The sequence below is a fragment of the Cibotium barometz genome, chromosome 52 (assembly GCF_041138505.1).
Source record: "Cibotium barometz isolate CiBa-2024 chromosome 52, ASM4113850v1, whole genome shotgun sequence".
NCBI classification, from domain to species: domain Eukaryota; kingdom Viridiplantae; phylum Streptophyta; class Polypodiopsida; order Cyatheales; family Cibotiaceae; genus Cibotium; species Cibotium barometz.
The window spans coordinates 23822932-23845025 of record NC_141097.1 but is presented as its reverse complement, the minus strand read 5'-3'; positions in this window follow the sequence as shown (position 1 = coordinate 23845025).

Here is a 22094-nt window from a genome sequence, read left to right as displayed (position 1 = left end):
AAGGCTTGGATGTACATGGCCACACAGATGCAGATTGGGCAGGTAGCTCGTATGATAGGAGGTCTACTAGTAGTTATGCCTTTACATTTGGAAGTGTAGTGTTGGTGAGTTGGAGTAGCAAGAAGCAACCTACTTTTGCTTTATCTAGTACTACAGAGGCTAAATACAGGGGTGCAGCCATTGCTACATGTGAAGGAGTATGGTTAAAGATGTTGAGATATCGAGCTCATCTAGTGAGGCGGCGGCAGTGGACACTGATGACCCGCATGGGGGAAAAGCCCCACACTTACACCACTGGCATGGTTGGTGAGATCATAGGTGATATGCGGTGTGATATGCGGCCAATGGGATGACAGGCTATGTGACAGCCATTCTAGAGACTGGCATAGTTATAGCGCCAGCTCATTTAGTTGGGTTCACACTATAGAGAACCCTAGTATGTATTTGGTTGAGTACCTTTTCATATATGGTGTACTCTTATCTTTGTATATGGTGTGTTGAGTGTTGTAAAGAAGAAGAAGAAGATTTTCAGCCTCTCACCTTGTGTGTTCTCTTTTAGGGTTTTGTGAGTGTGTGTGTGTTTGCAAGAGCTCAAGCTCTCTTCTCCCCTGCATCTTTTCATGGTATCAGAGCCTGGTTCATGCTAAGGGCTGAGCTGCAAGCAAGAGAAGTAGCACAGGAAGCGGTACGAGGGTAAGAGCTTCATCTACTCTTTTCTATTTGTGTTGGCGACTACACCCTTGTCGGGAGCTCTACGGGAGGCACTGGCAAACAATCTCTGATTGAGGAGCTTTCTTCGCGGGGTGGGAGTGAAACTATAGGGTAACTATTTTGTTCTATCGGACGAAATTTTTCGGGCCGAAAACGCGTTTCGAGCGTGTTAGGACCTCTGTTTTCGGAAAGCAGGCGATTTCGAGCACTGCGGGTAAGTCATCGATTCTATGCAGAACTCTGTTTTAAGAACTGCAGGAAGACAGATTGGTTGTGCAGGCATTGTGTGTGCTGCAAGGAGGTCAAACAAATTCCATTGGATGTATGTATGCACATTGAGGTCACTGGTTGTGACATTTGAGTGTAGTACAGTATTGCTACAGAAAATACAGCAGTTTGTGTAGGATAAACCAGAGTACTGTTTCTGGTAAATTTGTGTGTCTGGCAAGATGTCAAATGATGGCATAAACCAAATTGTTGCTGAGAAGCTTGAAAAGAACAACTTCCGTGCTTGAAGGTTTAGGTTGACAAATTTCCTGATGGGAAAGGGTTACTGGGACTACATAATAGAAGGTGAGCATGAAGAGGCATCGGAGATACCGGAGATACCGGAGATCAATCCGACTGCTGCTGCAGATTTGAAAGAGTTCAAGGATTGGAACCAAGGAGCCAGAAAAGTTATGTATTGGCTCTCTATTAGTATACAGGGGACACCATGATTGGGCACATACAAGATGCCAAGTCCCCCAAGGAGGTGTGGGACACCTTGGTAAAAATCTATAAACGAATACCAAGGCACGAAAGATTTAGTTAAAGAATGAACTTCATACTGTGGAGAAAAAGAGTATGTCTGTGAATGACTATGCATTGAAGATCAAGGGTATTGTGGAATCCCTTGAATCTATTGGTGTTTCAGTAGATGATGATGATAAGGTGGAAGTCTGTCTGCGTGGTCTCGGGCCATAATACAAGGCGTTCAAGACGTCTATTCAGACTTCGAAAAACATTCCGAATTTCACAGATTTGGTATCTATGTTGTTTATAGAAGAGAAGAGCTTGGTGAAGACCAACAGTCTTCACAAAACAAAAATAGTTCAGAGAGCAACAAGCCTTCTACACAAGTTCAGGAAGAGGACGAGGTAGAGGAGGCCGTGGATGCAGCCAAGGAGGTGGCCGAACAGGTAATCAGAATTATAGCCAGCAGCAGCAGCAACAACAATCCTAGAATTCACAACAACAACAACACGTAGGTGGAAGAGGCCAATTCAAAGATAGGGGGAGTCAAAGAGGTCGTGGAAATTGGCAAAGGCAGTATAATGATACACGTGGATGCTTTTATTGTGGTAAGCCTAGACATGTGCAGGCAGACATACAAAATGGAAAATTGCAGCAAAACAACTATGCATCCTCGATCAGAAACAATGAGGATAATGAAAGGTTGTTTGTTATACAGCATGTCGTTAATGCCATGTCTGAAAATGTTGAAGCAGCACATAAAGATGATGTATGGTACGTTGATTCAGGTGCTTCGAACCACATGACAAGTCATGGGGAGTGGTTCAAGGAGATGAAAAACCTTGAAAGACCAGGTTTTGTGGAAACAGGGGATGACACTGCTCATCCAATTGCCCATTTTGGAGATGTGCCATTGTCTATGTACGGTGGCAAAGTGAAGTACCTTGCAGATGTACTTCATGTTCCGAACATAACAAAGAATCTGGTTTTAGTTGGCCAGATGATTGAGCAGGGTTTGCAGCTTCGGTTTAACCCTGAGGGTTGTTATGTTGAAGACTTTAAAGACAAGTGCTGGTTGGTTGCAAAAGGCAATAGAGTGGGTAGAATGTTTACATTGAATATAAACATGCCTGAAGTGAGTGCTGCGATGTTTGCAAATGGTTCAGGAATTGTTGCAGACACAGACATTTGGCATAAAAGAATTGGACATGTGAATGTGCAGAGAATGAAGTCTATGCAGACTAAAGGAATTATGACCGGGCAACCAAAGTTTAAAGTTGAAGGTATGTAGAAAATATGTGAAGCATTCCAATTTGGAAAGCAAAGAAAGTATGTATTTCCACGTGACAGAAATGTGAGCAAAAATGCACTAGATGTTGTGCATTCAGATGTATGGGGTCCGACAAAGACCATGTCTATGGGAGGTTGCAGGTATTATGTGACATTTATTGATGACCACACAAGGAAAGTGAGGGTATACTTCATGAAGGAGAAGAGTGAGGTGTTCACTCATTTTCAGAATTTTAGAGTTATGGTTGAAAAGAAAACAGGGAAACATGTAAAGTGCTTGAGGTCAGATGGAGGGGGAGAGTACTTCTCCAATGAGTTCTCTAAATTTTTGCAAAAGAATGGTATTCAGAGACAGTTTACATGCAGAAACACTCCGCAGCAAAATGGAGTTGCTGAGCAAAAAAACAGGCATATTGCTGAGATTGCGCGAGCATTGATGGTGGGAGAGGAGAATATGCGGCATAGCTATTGGGCTGAGGCTGTTTCTACAATAGTTTACATCATGAACAAGACTCCATTTGCAGCCATACATGATGTAACTCCAGAGGAGAGGTTTACTGGCAGAAAACCTGATTTGTCTCATCTGAAAGTCTTTGGATGCATTGCATATGTGCATGTGCCAGATGAGGTGAGAACTAAGCTGGATCCAAAAGCTAAAAAATGTGTGTTTATTGGGTATTCCCTTGAGCAAAAGAGATACAGGTGTTATAACTCTGCTTGAGGGTAAGCAGGGATGTTGTTTTTGATGAGATGAGCGCTGGTATACTACTGAAAAAGAAGCTGTTGGGGCTGATGTGAGTGGAAATGTGGTCGCACAGAATGCAAGTTAGCAATCACAGTATTTGAGTGGACCAAGAGAGTCCTCATCTAGTGGTTCAGTTGATAGACTATGGAGTGGCGGCGGCGGCAGGCTGCGTCATAATACCAGTCCTGCAAATGTGATTAGTACATCACATAAAGGCAAAGAGAAAGTGGTTGAGCCCCTTAGTATGCCTGACATTTCTATAGGGCATTCTCATGTTGATGGAGAGTCTAGTGGCTCAAAGATGAGCCGCCTTGATGAGGATCTTAGGATACCAGCTATGAGAACACCTGGTGTGTAAAGAAGGCTATGGAAGCCATGAATGCAAAGCTGCGAAGATCTGGGAGAGTGAAGAATCTTGTGCAGAGGTTTACCTATGATGGTTATGTGGCACATCACTATGCATACATGGCAAAAGTTGTGCAGGTTGTAGAGCCCACATGCATTGATGAGGCTGTTGGAAATGTGTGTTGGGAGAAAGCTATGGATGAGGAGATGGATGCACTATATGGAAATGAGATTTGGGATTTAGTGCAATTGCCTGAAGGCAAGAAAGCCATTGGATGCAAGTGGGTGTACAAAGTAAAACATAACAATGATGGAAGCATAAATAGGTACAAGGCTAGATTGGTAGCTAAAGGATATGCACAGACATATGGCATTGATTATGAGGAAACTTTCAGCCCAGTTGCCAAGATGGCAACAATGAGAGTTATGATAGCAGTGGCTGCGTCAAAGCAAAGGTCTTTACATCAGATGGATGTAAAGAATGCATTCTTTACATGGGGATTTGCAGGAAGAGGTGTATATGTTGCAGCCACCTGGTTATGAGGATGTGAGTCACCTTGAGCATGTTTGCAGGTTGAAGAAAGCCTTGTATGGCTTAAAACAAGCATCAAGAGCATGGTTTGACAAGATTTCTGAATATCTTGTCACTATTGGCTTTCATGTAGCCAATGCAGATTTGTATATGAGACACAGTGATAGAGGGGTTGTGCTTGTTGTCATCTATGTACATGACCTGATCATTACGGGGGACCATGATGCAGAGATCTTTGATATAAAGATCTTGCTTAGACAGAAGTTTGAGATGAAGGATCTGGGGGAGCTCAGATATTTCTTGGGCATTGAAGTGATTAGGTCACCACATGGTATTGGATTACTGCAAAGACTTGGACATGTTGTCCAAGTATGGTATGCCAGGCTGTAAGCCTATGTCAGTGCCATTGCATCAGAATGGCAAGTTGAGTGTAGATTCAGGAGAGATTTTGGAGGATCCTACTTGTGAGATCCCTCTGCCCCCTCCGCGCACCGGACTCTCGGCAGCGGAAGCAGCCCCCTCATGCGCGGGGCAGGGTTTCTCACTCGGGGCCTCGCCCCCACGAATGTTCGGGCACGAGACTAGACTGGTGGGGGACGATTCCACCTTTTTGAATTTTCTTAACGAATTTTTTTTTCTAACAAGTTCAATTCTAAACTATCCTTCACTTGAATAAACTAGATAGAAGGAAACTATCGCTGATATAATTTGATCATTTGAGTAATTTCAACACTTTTTTCCTAATTAAGATCAGGCACAGTCGTTGATCCACTCAATTGAGAAATTTATCAGGGAATTAACTAGCTACTCGAATCCTAGCGTAATCCTAAGATTTCTCAGTTTGATTATCAAAACTCCACTGATTCTAGCCTAACCCCATCCGGCCCATGGGTTAGCCACCACCCTGCCATTAGAATCGGTAGATCCAAACAAGTACTCACCCACCCATAATTGAAATGCCTTTCTTAACTTTAGCTTTAGAAAACAGATACGCACACACTCCTCTTTAAAACTTTAATATAAAAATAATCCATTGACAAAACAAATATGATCATAGATTTCATAATTCAAAATTTCAATTCAATCCCTTGTTTCACAAAAACAGTACCAATCTGGACTCTCCGTTGGGACCAGCTGGTTAGCAAAACGAGATCCAATAACGGATTACAATAATCATTTCGTCAACATACATATATATATATATCTTCCTCGACATACGAATGGGTGTCCTAGGCACCGCGAGCCCGTGCATCTCCTCGTCAGAACCCTCTAGGATCCTCCTTAGGTGTCCTGGTACTTCACTCAGGGACCGCTTCGTCGGCCCTCACCCATCGTACTGGAAGCACACCATTTTTCATCATACCTAGGTTGGTCAAGACCTGGGCAGGTTTTGGCCGCGTGAGCTGTCCCTCGAACACTCCCCGCCAGCTGTTGCAACCGAACTTCCCTTAGATAAACATATATGCCAAATGCTCCCTCCAGCATTCTGGCGTAAGACAGTCCTTTAAGAAAACAGGGTTTCTATGCAAGTTTTCAGTTTTGATTTTGTTTGAAAACCATGAATAATCTTAAATCCGTATCCCAATACTTCTAGATCTAGGTCTGAATTTCAAACAGAATTCCTCGAATTCTGTTAACTTAGTCCTCAGATCAAAATCAAAAATCTTACCTTAGTTTCAGATTCGGTGGGGGATTTGAGTACATTTTTCCTGAACTGGGCACATCGTCATTGATTGAAATTGATGAAGGAATTAGGTCTTGGTCAATAGTCTGAATCAGAGTTTGGGTCTGGAAAGGTTCTTCCTAAACTATCTTTCTCGAAACATACTATTTCAATTTCTCTTTTTCTAAATTTTGTTCGACGAATATTTGCTTACAGATTTCTAAAACATGAATTTCTTATGAGGAGTAAATTAATCATTTATCTCGATCTCCAACTCTGATAGTTTAATTGAATTTTCTCATTACGATCTTAGTGAATATGAAACGGTAGAATTTCCTCTCACATATTATTTGCTTATTCATTTTTTCAAATTTTTACGAAAATTAACAGAGGATTAAGGAGAACCCTTATAAAGATTCTATATGCATCTAATTATGCATAAAATCCAATTCTGATAAAAGTCACACTTTTATCATCATAAAAATCATTTATGATGAAAATCACTCTTTTAACATGAAAGAATTTCTTTTATGCATACAAATCATTTATGATGAAAATCACACTTTTAATATAAAAAATATCTTTTATGCATATGTTCATGCATAAAAATAATTTATGATGAAAATCATACTTTTAATATTAAAAAAAATCTTTTATGCATATGTTTATGCATAAAAATTATTTATGATGAAAATAAAACTTTTAATAAAAAAAATCTTTTATGCATACAATCAATAATGATAAAAGTAACACTTTTATAATAAAAATAAATTTCTTTTATGCATCCACTTATGCATAAAAATCAATAATGATAAAAGTAACACTTTTATAATAAAAATAAATTTCTTTTATGCATCCTCTTATGCATAAAAATCAATAATGATAAAAATAAGACTTTTATAATAAAAATAAATTTCTTTTATGCATCCTCTTATGCATAAAAATCAATAATGATAAAAGTAACACTTTTATAATAAAAATAAATTTCTTTTATGCATCCTCTTATGCATAAAAATCAATAATGATAAAAGTAACACTTTTATAAAAATAAAATTCTTTTATACAAATAATCAAAATGCATCTTTTATGTATGAAAATGACACTTTAGAATATAGAAACCATAAGGATTACTCTTTTAGAATAATAAAAGATAATACTTATTTCCAAATTTTTGAAAAATTTTGCCATAACCTCCTTTGTATGGCTGACCATTTTTTAAATTTTATTCTTTAAAATTAACTAGAAGTTCACCAAGAGTATTTAAATCATTCTAAAGTAAACATTTTCTACTTATTAAGAGAAACATTATGAAAAACTTGATTTTATCCATTAGTCATTCATCTAGAATAAAGAATGGTTGGATTTGCTAAAGAAGAGAGGGAAATGCCTTTTTTCAATGAGGCATAACATCATTTCATTTTAGAGAAGACAAAAATCATAAAAAACCATAAAAGAAATAGAAAAGAGAAGAATCTCCAACTTACATGGATAATTTGAGAGCTTTCCTTTGGCTTGATGGTTTGAGGGTTCTACTCTTGTTTGAAACAAGAGTGGCCACCAATCTTTTAGAAGAGGGAAGGTCAAAAACTAATGAATTATGAGTAAAATTCACAGTTTTTGGCACTTGGGAGAGGCAGGGTAACAGTGCAAAATACTATTAAGTTTCAACAAAGGGGAAGGCTTCTATTTATAGGAAAAAGTGAGCTTCTAACCAAGCCAACTGATTCTAGAATTTTCCAGATCAGTTTGGTCAAATTTTGACCATTTTTGGGTTAGTTTAGTCCACTTTTTGGATTTAGTTGAAACAGGAGAGAGGAGAGATAAAAATATCTCAAAACTCTTCCACACATGTGAAATAGGCACCTCCTTCATGAGGGGAATTGCCCCATACTGAGGTGTCAAAAATGCATCATTACTTCTAAATATCTCTCTTTTTTAACTATTAACCTTGTCCTTAGTCAACTCTTCATCTTATGTGAGTATTTACTCATTTTTGGGGGATTTTCCTTTTATTCTTCTATTTATCTCCTTCCTACATTTGGATGAATCTTATTGGTCCATAGGAACCTTAATTTAAAATTTTAAAAAAAATCTTGACCCCCAGGATAATGCCTCTTGAACAGATTATTCTTAATTTCTAATGCACCTTCTGAAAATCTTTTTGAACTTCTGTTTCAGGGGAACTTATTTTAATAAGATGAGGTATTTTTCTATCCAAAAATATTTAAAAACTGAATTACCACTCTCTAGAAGATTTTCTCTCTCTAGGCCAAAACTTGTAGAAATAAGATCTTTTATATTTTTGAAGAGGGATTTGATTACAGGGGAAGATGTTGGACATCTTGAGAGGCTGGAGAGGAATCTTACACTACTATGTATAGGCGCATAGTAGGAAGCTTGATCTACATGACGATCACCAGGCTAGATTTGAGCTATGCTGTTGGGCTGGTGAGTCAGTTTATGCAGGTTCCTCGGAAGCCGCATTTGGATGCATTGGGATGCATACTGAGGTATGTGAGGTCTACTTTGCATTGTGGACTATTTTATGAAACTGGGACAGAGATATGTGTACATGGGTACACAGATGCTGATCGGGTTGGTAGTATCTCAGATAGAAGATCTACTAGTGGCTTCATGTTTTCTTTGGGGAGTGCTGCTGTGACTTGGAGCAGCAAGAAGTAGCCTACAGTTGCTCTATCCACAGTACAGAGGTCGAGTACAGAGGTGCTGCTAGCTACTTGCAGATTTGGGTCTATCAGTGGTGGATAGACAAGTTGTCATTTTCTGTGACAACATTAGTAGTATACAGTTGTCCAGGAACCCAGTTTTTCATGCTCGCACGAAGCATATAGAGGTCCACTACCATTTTGTCAGAGAGAAGGTTTTGGAAGGAGACGTTGACCTTGTTTATGTCAGCACACAGGATCAGGTTGCTGACATCTTCACCAAAGCATTGGGTACAGAGAAGCTCCACAGATTTAGGGCTTCGCTTGGTGTACATGAGATGGAGTTGAGCTCGAGGGGGAGTGTTGAGATATCGAAGGCGATGGAAACTGATGACCCACCTGGGGGATAGGCCCCACACTTACACCACTGGCATGGTTGGTGAGATCATGGGTGATATGCGGCCAGTGGGATGACAGGCTGTGTGACAGCCATTCTAGAGACTGGCATAGTTATAGCGCTAGCTCATTTAGTTGGGTTCACACTATAAAGAAACCCTAGTATGTATTTGGTTGAGTACCTTTTCATATACGGTGTACTCTTATCTTTGTATATGGTGTGTTGAGTGTTGTAAAGAAGAAGAAGAAGATTTTTAGCCTCTCACCTTGTGCAAGGCTGTCATTCATTGTGACAACATGAGCAGCATACAGTTGGCCAAGAATCCAGTTTTTCATGCACGGACCAAACATATAGAGGTCCACTATCATTTTGTCAGAGAGAAAGTGTTGGATGGTACAGTGGATTTGGAGTATGTGAAGACTGAAGAGCAGGTGGCCGACATCTTTATAAAGCCACTTAACAGGGAGAAGTTTGAGTACTTCCGTACTATGTTGGGAGTACATGGGATGAGCTTGAGGGGGAGTGCTGAGAGCTTTGATAGCCCAAGCTCATCTACATCTTCATCTATGGCAGTACATCATGAGCTTGAGAGGGGCTATTGAGATTCAAGCTCGATGTCAGCTTGTGCCAGTTGCACTATGTGCTGGCATGTTAGGTAGTAACATGTGTGAGACATAAATGACCGCATCCAGCTGGTCATAGTGTGTGGACATTAGCTAGGGTTAGCAGTGTGTGGACACAACACATGTAGTGTGTTGTAGATTATGGATTATGGTTTTATGCATTGTGTGAGAAGGGAGATGGCTTCCCTCTATGGTTAGGGTTTGATAATACATTAGGGTTTGCTCCTGTGTGTGTGTCTCCTCTCCCTCTACCTGTTTTTCATCACTCTAGATGTTTGAAAAAATAAAAATAATCCACTACATGATATGTCATTTGATGGGTGTATTCTCTAACACTTTTAGTGTTATAGACCCTTTGGGTCTTTGTAGTAGGTGCTAATATAATTCTCTCTCTCTCTCTCTCTCTCTCTCTCTCTCTCTCTCTCTCTCTGACACACACACACACACACACACACACACACACACACACACATGCACACGCACATGCACATTTTAGTGAAACCATTGCTTCATTAATAAAAGTAATGTACATTCATAGCTATCCTAAAGTGGGACAACTATGACTCAGATCAGAAACAGTGGGAAAACACCTCAAGCTCGAAAAGAGAGCTCTCCAAGATCAAAGAAATATCTGAGAGACCGATAAAGTGATCTACAAAAGAAGGAAAAGGGATCGACATGAATAACAGAAAAAAGCAGTTGATTCTAGACATGGTAGAAAGTCCAGAGTGCACAGAATCTCGTCCAATCGAAAAATACTGCATAAGCTAGCAATGGTGGAGAGAGTTGACAAAAAGCCAAAATTGTCTCCCAAAACGTCTACCTATAGAAATCATGCCAGTAGAGGTGCCTTGAGAATTTATCCAGGAGGGCTCAAGAGAGGGAGCAGTACCACATAAGATGGAGCATTGTACGGAAGAAGGAAAAAGGGTCAACATGAATAACAAAAAAAACCAGCTGATTCTAGACATCGTAGAAAGTCCGGAGTGCCCAAAATCTCATCCAATCCCAAAAGACTGCATAAGATAGCAATGGTGGAGAGAGTCGACAAAAAAGCAAAAACTGCCTCCCAAAAAGTCTGCCTGGAAATCATGCATGTAGGTGCCCTGAGACAATATGTCCAAGAAGTCTGCCTAGAAATCATGCATGTAGGTGCCCTGAGACAATATGTCCAAGAAGTCTGCCTAGAAATCATGCATGTAGGTGCCTTGAGACAATATGTCCAAGAGGTCTTAAGAGTGGGAGTAGTACCACAGAAGATGGGGCACTATCTCTCACGTGGGTGAGAACATCACCTACATGAGGTCGGAAGCAACGTGTCTACGTGCCAAATTAATCCCCACTGAATAAACACCCATAATACATCTCCATAGAAATAATCATTATGTCAAGGGTAATTTTCTCTTCTATATCTGTCCCAATGCCACCACTTTCCACCAAGGAAAGGATTTAGACATCCTCCATAGATGACTCACATGCTCATGAATCTAGGGGGGAGGGGGGGGGCAAAGGAGCTTGTACTCCCTAGAAATTGTGAGCTGATGAAAAGGAAAAGGTGTCCGTTGTCTAGGGAGATGCGTGTCAAAAATCCAATCTCCTAGTTTGCCTTCTTCTTGAAGCGTAGGGGCTAGCTGCAATGGTTGCATCATCTCCATAATGACCTCCAAATGAACCTATGATGTAATCCCAAATGACAATGTTTGGTTGGTTTAGGAAATGAAAAAACCATACCATGCTCATCAATACCATCTCATATGTGGTGAATTCTAAGTATGGAAAGGATATAGGACTTCCTTGGTTGCATCATCTCCATAATGACCTCCAAATTAACCTATGATGTAATCCCAAATGACAATGTTTGGTTGGTTTAGGAAATGAAAAAACCATACCATGCTCATCAATAGCATCTCATATGTGGTGAATTCTAAGTATGGTTGGATATAGGACTTCCTTGGTTGAAAAAACCATACCATGCTCATCAATAGCATCTCATATGTGGTGAATTCTAAGTATGGAAAGGATATAGGACTTCCTTGGTTGGTATAATGCAAGAGGCGCTTCAAACACCCTACTCCAATAAATTCTCTCCATAGTCAAAGAGTTTCCTTGGTTTGGGGACCAACCTGACAAATGTAGGTGGTGTAACAAAGCTTTCTATCCTTGAATGAGAGTAGTAGCATAGGAGGGAGAACTCATGATTTTTCCAATAGAATGTCCAAAAACATCAAGTAAAGGAATCGCATTATTGGAAATAGGGTTGCAGGAATGCACACACATGTGCGTGCATGCGAGCATGCGAGCGCGCGCGTGCACACACACACACACACACACACACACACACACACACACACACACACACATTGTGGAGAAGCTCAAGAGAGCATACAATGAGATGATAGATAGATAATGAATGTGTGTTGTACAAAGATGAAAAGTATACCCTAAGATGGGTATATACTAGCACGGGAAAAAAACCTCCTAAAGAGGGAAAAAGTGTCCCGATTGGTCCTAGTGTGTGTTCACACACATCACTACCAAATATGGCTACAAACCCCCCCAGGAGTGATGATGTGAACAAGGGGTGAGTTGACACTAGAAGTACAGAAATGTGCCAGGCTCTTTGGACTCTGATGGAGAGCCCAGACTAGTCCCCAAAGGGAAGTAAGTTTAAAGATTTGCTAAAAGCTTCAAACTTCTCTCGTGGGAGAGCCTTCATGAACCAAGTTGTCATGTGTTGGCACATAAGCTAAGTTGATTTCCCCTTCAGAGCATCTCTCCTTAACATAATGATAGTGCACCTCAATGTGCTTTGTGCGAGCATGAAAAAGTTGATTCCTCGCAACTCGCATAGTACTTCGACTGTCAGTGAAGATGGTAGTGGCTAAGGACTCACCAATACCTAAATAAGCAATAAGGCACCTGAGCCAAATACACTCAACTATAGCTGTAAACGCTACCCTGTTAGAAGTGGCCATAGTGGGTTACTTCTTTCTAAGCCATGATATACATGAATCACCAAGGCGAAATAAAAAACCACTCGTGGACACTCGTGTGTCATAACATCCAGCCTAGTCTGAGTCTGTAAATGCATGCAGCTGTGATTTGTCTCTCTTGATAAAATATACCAAAGTGCATATTGCCCTTTAGGTAGCGGATTACCCGTTTGACAAATTGCCAATGCTTTGTGCCTGCACTATGCATAAATCTGCTCAATATTGAGACCACATATTGAATGTCAAGCCTGGTGTTACACAAAAATATAAGGCATCCAAGAACTTCTTAATACAAGCTAGCATCAAAAGAGTCACTTGCATCTTTAAGACTTAGTCATAAACCTGGCTCCATAGGTGTAGCAACAAGTTTATAGTCTTCAATATTGAACCTCTTCAACAATGCATCTGTGTATTTCCTCTGCAACATAACAATGCCATCATTACGCTGTCAATAGTCAATGCGTGAGTAATAGTGCAACGGTCCAAGATCTGACATCTCAAAAGACTTCTCTAAATCAGCTATACTATAAAAGTTGAAATATGATCATCATTAGGGCCTGTGAGAAGCATGTCATCAACGTATAACACGCTGACCAATAAAACATCCTTAGTCCCCTTAATATAGAGGGTACTGTCAGTTGGGATGTTGCAAAAACCCTGTGCAACCAAGTTTGCATGTATCTTTTCATACCATGCTATGGGAGCCTGCTTAAGACTATATAAATATTTCTTCAATTTGATTGAATCACACTTAGATTGTATAGCACTCATCCAATTTATAGATTTCTTTGCTTCATCAAACGAGAAAGGTTCCTCTTCATCACATAAACTGGCAATAAGAGCATAACTTGCATCAACAAGAGATGCATGATGAGATCCTTCATGTGTTCTACTAAGGCAAAGGAGTGGCCAATTTGTTGTCACGTAATGTTTGCACTAGCCATTTTGGCATACTTTGAGACTCCACAATTTCCCTTCTTTCCTCATCAACTACATCATTCTCTTGATTTGTGAGCTGAAAAACATGCTAATTTGTAACCTATTTAGGTTGATTTTTAACAATGCATTTGTCATTCTCAAATTGAACCACTAAGCCAACCTTGGCAATGGCAGAGATAGATAATAAGTTCTTCTTGATTCTTGGTATATATATAATGCATTTGAAAGCATGATTATTCCACCATTTGCAGTGAGAACAATTTTAGCAACTCCTTTTACAAGATATGAGGAGTTGTTTGCACATGTTAAGTGTTTCTCTGTGGAGAAGATTCAAGTGATGAGAACAAACCGCGATGGGAAGTAATGTGCTTACTAGGACCACCACTGTCAAAATACTAGACATGTACATCTATAAAACATCCATCCATACATCCTTATTTTAAACATTTTTTTTTATGTGAGAATGTGTTAAATCATCAAAATTCCAAATCATTATGTGAGTATTAATGGAACCTTATAGCACAAAAGTTGTTTTTTCTATCCTTTAAGTCATTTTCTATGAGATTTAATGGGACCTTCGAGTGTGAAAGTTTAAATTTCTATCCTACTATTTCTTGGGTGTGATTTTGTGTAAGTTTTAATGGGACCCTGGAGTGAAAAAATATAATTTTCTATCTTTTTCTATTGCTTGGCGTGAAATGTCTTGGAATATTTTTCTATAGATTTAGTGGGAGAATCGAGTTCTTCATAACTTATGTTCAATAGCATTGATAGCCGTAAAATTTCAAAGTATTTTTATCTTATATCATTCCTTGTTTATAATAAATCTTTGTCATACGATTTCTCTCACCCTCTGAATTATTACAAAAATGTAATTTAAGCATAAAATTTACCTGCAAAGTGATACTTGTTTCTTCAAGGTTGAGCTCTATTGGCTCATCCAAGCTCAAGCTATTATAAATTAAAACTTTTAGATCATAGGGATTAGCTTTTAAACATAGACAAACATTTACCTTCTTCCTATGGCATTGTTATCTCATCTATAAGTGCATAATTGAGTTTTGAATAGCTTGGATTCCTCTTGTAAGAGGAAAACATACAAATTTAAACAATGAACATACTTTTATTACAAAAAGAAAGGAGCCATGGAGTAAAAAGAAGCATGCTCTAAAAAACATCATAAGAAAAAGGACCCAAATTCATAAGATCACCCCATATAAAAGGGTAATTGTTATTTTTGTGAAAAGCCCACACACTACATTAGCAAACAAAAGAAGAGACTTGAGTTTTTTTTTCAGTGAAAAAAAACACTTCATTATTGAATAAAAGAAGATGCTATGTAGCAAATTGGACATCTTATGAAGAAAAATCTGTAAGATTTTGGACCTTGAAAAAACATTCCAAGTTGGTGGAATTTTTGTTCATAGAAGAGATCACAAGTGTTGCTTTTGGTTTAGAAAATTCAAAAAATGGGCATTGGATTGCACAAGGACAATTTACACCAATCCATGTAATACTCTTCCTACATATGGAAGTGCTTATGATCATGAATGCATTGGATTGGGACAATTAACACCAATCCATGTGATACTCTTCCTACATATGAAAGTTCTTATGATCATGAATGCAATAAAGGAGAGTGAATCCTAACATGGTATGTAGATAATGATGCTTCTAGGAATAAAAGTTCTCATGAAAAGTGCTTTACTAGCCTTCATTATGCGGAAGATGGAAGGCAAGTTTAGTGTGCAAATTATGCATCATAAGCTATCAAGGTAGGGTCTATTTGTTAGGCAAGGAATTTCAACATCGTGTATGTTCCAAATTTTTTGAAATCAATTTTTGTGCTTAACTTGGACTTGAGTGACATTGTTTTGTTAAGGCAATGGTCAATGAAAAATCTAATATCCATATCATAGTATGATAGCATATGGGAAATAATTTTGGTGGGATGCTTCCACATTTCTCCATGTAAAAGTGCAGAGAATAGGGGATGGGTGGGTGGTGACGTTCTCCACACTGGTGGACTGGGCACTCCCCTCCTGTTATGAGACTGACAAGAAACACTATAAGGTAAGAATAGAAAAGATTATTTATATATAAAAGGTTTGCATATAAATAAGGTTCAGGGAATTTCAAATTGGAAATACCTAAAGGAATGGTTAATAGGCATTAAGGTCAATGTAAAAGGGATGTAGATGCTTCATAAGGGAATCCCAAAGGCCACAAAAGTAGGCATCCCCTTATAGGGGAAGTTGAGGAGGCATTGGATAGTGAAAGGGCCATGCCTAGCCATTGAAAGGTCAAGGGGCTGAAGTTGGATGGTCATGCATCACCTAGGCCTATATAACTATGTGTTTAGGGTCTATTTGGGATATGGTTGGGTGGAGAATCAAATTTCTAGTCTTACAAGTCCTAAAGCTATTGATGTAAGGAGCATCACATGGGTATCAAAGTGCTATTAATGCAAGGAGCATCACACCTCCCCTCTCACTTCATAAAAAGGGATGAAGAGTGTGTTCCTTCCTTCCATTTTTTTAAAAAAGTGTAGAGAATCGTAACCTATTACTACTATCACAACCACACTTACATTGCAATCATGATTTCTAAAGACATATGGACATGGAATTGAAATAGTAAGCAATCTACCTTACTCACTCTTGGCTTATAGCCGCCTCGAGAAAAGGCTTTGCCTTTACCTTTTGAATGGTAGTGAATGTTGACCTCCCACACACATACTAGTTGGTTTTCAAAAATTTTCCTTCTTACAAGAGCAGTGCTAACAACCAACTCATCATACGTAAGGAAATTGGTGTTACCTTCATCTCATGAGAGACAAAGTGTGGATGCAAAACCATGGTATGAATCTGGTAAGGCTACGAAAACAGTAGACACTAATGAAATTTCTAGATAGGACTCATCACCTGGGATGTTTGAAAAAACCTTATGGCATGCAAACAAGCCCCAAAATGCCTCGAAAACCTTACCTTGCTTGTCCAATTGGCACGCTTCACATATTGTGTGCATTCCACCCACTTCAAACTTTGGTAAACTTGTAACACTTTCATATTCTTCATGCCCACTGAATATTGACATGCCCATTATGTTATGCCGAATATCAATGTCTATAATCACACCCATACCATGTGCAAACATTACAATCTTCACTTCAGGCATGTTTACATTTGATGTAAACATTCGATTAACTATGTTTTCCTTTGTAACCAATTGGTATTGGTTATTGAAATCCTTTGTAACCAAGTGAGAGTTAAACCTCACTTGCTCAATCATTTTCCTACTAATAAAAACCAAGTGTTGTTATATTTGGCACATAAAGAACATCAACAAAATATTTCATTTTTCCATCTTGCATAGAAAAAGGGACTTTTCTAACATGCACACTATGGTGCATTGTATCATTACCTATTTCTACATAACATGGTTTTTCCAAATCCCTTATTTCTCTACACCATTCACCATGGTTAGTCATGTGGTTAAATGTATTCAAATAAACATACCGTATATCTTATGAATTTGGTGCATATGTAGCCATGGACCTAAGCATATGCTACATCACAAAAAGGTGTTTACTTCTATCTTCAACCTACTTGCTTACTTGCTCTTTCTTACTTTTTCTATCATTTTGCATTTTATAGTAGTCTTTTGCTATATGCCCTGGTTTGCCATAATAATAGCACTATGTGATTTTCAATGAGATTTATTTTGCTATCCATCTCAGCTTCTTTGGCTCCCTTGCATCTAGAGTGACCTCTTTTTCTTACAAAAAACTTGCAGAGAAAAAACAGGGATGAGGTCCAAAATGGCCTCAAATCCAAATTCTGAAATCATTAACATCTCCCACATAATATGATACCTCTTCTCTTCACTGTAAAGTGTACCTTAACGTGCGACAATACATCTTATTGTTGTGCCTACCTCTACTACTCTTGCCTAGCAGCTATCTACATAGATTTTCTTCCAAATGGCAAAGGGAAAGAGATGGAAATACCCTCACTGGTGTACCACTTTCTTTACTTACCTTATCTTTCCTCTTTATTACCTCTCAAGCTCTTCACATGAACCGATGCTCTACTGACACCATGAGAAGAACGTGGGAGAAAGGCTGAGCTTGAGCTCCTTGTAAGCAAACACACACACACAAGAGAGATGGATGGCTGATTTTCTTCTATTCTCCTCTTTTTCTGTTCTCTACAATTGTAACATTAAGATAAGAGTACATACTATAAGGGAAAGTACTCTCCTACTACTATAACATACAAAGGTCAAGTCCACAGTGTGAACCTGACTACATGAGTTGGTGCTATAACTATGCCATAATTGTGGCATAGTGCTATAACTATGCCATAATTGTGGCATAGTGCTATAACTATGCTATAACTCTAGTAAACCAAAATGGTCACACAACTTGTATCTCACTAGCGATATATCACACATAATCTCACTAAGAGCATGTGTGGAGCTGACATCCTGGCATGTCATCCATATCTGGACTAGTTGAGATTGATATCTCAACAATATTCCACAACATATGCTCTTTATCTTGCGTGCCTCTTCCTTACCATTATACCTCCCTACCTTGGCATGAATCCTTCTTCTTCTTTTGTATCATACAAGATTCAGGGTTTGATGGAGATACATTATGGGGTGCATTGGCCTCGAAGGAAGATACTACCACATGGGAGCTGACAAGAGTGGAAGCTTCACCTCCAAGAGTGGAAAAGGCAAAGAGGTGGGTGTGGAGGAGAAGCAGTTAACAAGGAAGAAACTTCACTTAAAGTGCCGATAGGTTCATTTCATTGACTATTTTAATCTAAACTCCTTGCTTTTTATTATTATTAATGATTCGATTTTATTACTTTATGCATGTATATAAATGTGTACTCATTGAATATTTAATGGTAAGGAATATTTTAGTATAAATGCTTTATTTTTTTAATGATATTGTTGCTTTATGCATGCATATCAATAAAATATGCATCCATAATCTTGCTTATTCCTATGTATGCACATAAGATTATGACCTTATACATATGCATACATAGTCTCATAAGTGCATATGTACACAAGCTTATGCTTGTGCATATGTAGCATACATATACATAAGCATCTTACATATTCACTTGTGAGGGTTTGTATCTTAGTTTCTAAGAACATGAACAAAAAGGAACACATATTATTGGGAAGATATAGGAGCAGGGAATGGCATGTCCACATGTTTTCATATATAGACTATGCTAAAAAACCTAGCAAACAAGAGATATGCCTAAGAAAGTTTATGTAATAAATGATGATCTTGTTGGTTATATGCATTGAAATTGTGTTCCACCTCAGGGGGGTCACTCATAAATATGTAAGCGTAGCACGTGGGTTCAACAGAAGGGGCTTTTGAAGTCCCTTTTTTACACATTTTTTACATACAAAAGGATACCATTTAAAGGGGGTATTTATAGATTGAATAGAAAAAGGGTGTGTTTTATTCATGAAAAATTTACAAATAAGGGGTTTTTAAAATAGGCCTTCAATGCACGTGATATAGAGAGTTTACATATAGTGAACCCCCCCGAGTGTTCCACAAAATGGAATATTGAGAAATAGGGTAATGGAGAAATGGAAATAATGTGAGGCAAGGAATAGAGTTTCACTATTTCATGGATAAAAATGTTTGAATTGCACAGGAAAATTTTGAGCCTCCAAACACATACACCCATGCACACACAATGCGCACATAACATCACATATATACCACATAGACAAGCCACACACATTCATGCACACACACAAATAGATATAGATGGATATGTTGATACCATCTTTTGGTCATCTAGTGCACTTCATGGATGCATAGACATGGTTGGGATGTTCTTGGATGGAATAAGTTATAGTCATAGAGTTTCCTATGTTTTCTTTTCTTAACCCAACTTTTCGTTATGCTCAGCCATTTGCTGCATGAGTGTGGCTGCTAGGTCTTTTGGTTTGGGTGATTTGATTGCATTTATTTTGACTAGAAACAACAATCTAATTAACAAGCTTCTTGAGTGATTAGTGAGCTAACTTAGTTTACTAATCCTAAATTAGGCATGAGATTTGAGATCTTTCTTTTGGGTTATCTTCCCCTATGAATTTCTAAGCCCACGATGCCTTCAATTTTGAAAAATGGTGAAAGGTAGAGTGTTTTTAGAAAATTCATAAAATTAGATCATGATTAGTGATAATTAGGATTGATTAAGGAATTCAAAGATGATTAGGTATTATGGACAATATGGGGGTGCATCTTGGGTGCTACCCAAGTGTCCTAACCCCTCTTTCTTACATTAGATGTAATATTAATTAACTCACTTTCTAGAGTTATTAAGACTAACCATGAAATTTTTGATTAATGAATAATTAATGGTTAACCATGAAATTTTTGAGATAAGGGGATTTGATGAGATCCTTATGATGTGTTAAAATACACCCTTATGTTAGTAATAAATTTTAAAACATATAACTGATTAACACACGAAACCCCACTTAGCCCTACCTATTTTGAGAACTAGTTTTGGGGGTGGACTAGGAGTTAATAGGTGTATGTGCGTAAATAATGCCACATGAAACCCAAGAAGTGAAGCTAAAGGAGTCTATGATGATCTCGATTTTAGTAAAGGAAGTAGACTTGGCTGAACCTGGGGAAGAACCTAAGACACCAGTCTTTATAGCAAAAGACCTCACTCCCAACAATCAGGAAGATTAACTCATAGATCTCCTCAAGGAATATAAGGATTACTTTTCATTGACTTACCATGATATGAAGGGAGTACATACTCTGCTCTGTTGAGGTTGTGTAGCACACAATCCCCATGGTACCAAATGCTAAACTTGTCCCCATCCATCAATGACCTTATCCAATGAATCCAAAGTATGCTAAAATTGTTAAAGAAGAGATAGGAAATCTCATTGAATGAGGATTCATCTATGAGATTGAACATTTTGATTGGGTGTCACCCATCATGGTTGTGCCAAAAAATAATGCAAAATTACGAGTATGTGTCAATCTCAAAAACGTCAATGCAGTAATAAGATGAGATCATCACCCCTTTCCATATTCAGAACACGCACTCAAACAAGTAGCTCTTAAAGGAGGATATAACTTCTTAGATGGGTATTCAAGATATAACCAAATTTTCATTACTCCAGAGAGGAGGATCAAGTAAAACTGCTTTTGTTACAGACACAAAGTTTACGCATTTGGCTTGACGAATGCACCAGCCACATTTTAATGGCTTATGAACACTTCCTTTAAAGATTTTCTAAGGACATTGCTTGAAGATTTCTTAGATGATTTGTGCATTTATTTGTCTCATGTAAGGAGAATTTATCCTGCTTATGAAAGGTATTTGAACTATGCAGACTTTATCACGTATCATTAAATCCATTCAAATGCCAATTTTAGGTTAAACATGGAGTTATCTTAGGACATATAGTGTCCAAGAATGGGATTTTCACAAATGAGATTAAAATTAAAATTATCTTGAAATTACCCCCACTAACAAACTACAAGGGAGTCCAAAGGTTTATGGGACATGTAGGCTACTACTATAGGTGATTCATCCTCTTCTATAGTGAGATTTCATGTCCCTTGTACAACATTATCATTATATTCTAGTGGACAGAAGAATTCCAACAAGACTATGATACGTTAAAGCAAGCTTTGGCTGGTGCTCCCATATCACGAGTGCTAAACTGGGATGCCATCTTCCATGTGCATATTGATACTTCTAACTTTGTAATTGGATGCGTCATAGCTCAGCTAAGTGAACAAAAACTGGACTACCCTATAAGTTTTGCCAACCAATAGTTATGTGAGGCTGCGATGAATTATACTACCATAGAGCATGAAGGTTTAGGAATGGTATACGCCATGGAGAAATTATGACATTACCTTTTAGCTAATAAATTATTTTTCTATGTTGATCATCAAAGCCTTGCTATACCTTGTCAATAAACCTTGCTCTAAAAGGGACAATCACTAGAGGTGGTTGTTGATTCTTCTTGAATTTAATTTCATAGTGGTTGTAATACTTGGAAAGAAACAAGTCATGGTGGCTGATCATCTATCTTGTATACCTAATGGTGGTTGTTGATTCTTCTTGAATTTAATTTCATAGTGGTTGTAATACTTGGAAAGAAACAAGTCATGGTGGCTGATCATCTATCTTGTATACCTAATGGTGAAGCACCAATTGGAATAGATGATGATCTACTTGACACTAGAAAGTTGAGGCTATACCAGAGTGGAGTGAGAAAATCATTAAATTTCTAGCTAATGGTTTTTGAGAGCCAAAGAAGCTAAAGAAATATCTAGCAAGGAGGTTGCTTAAAGAAGTAGAACCTTCCAAATTTATTATTGGAACTCTTTATAGACAAGTTAAGAATAACATGTTGAGATGCTACCCTA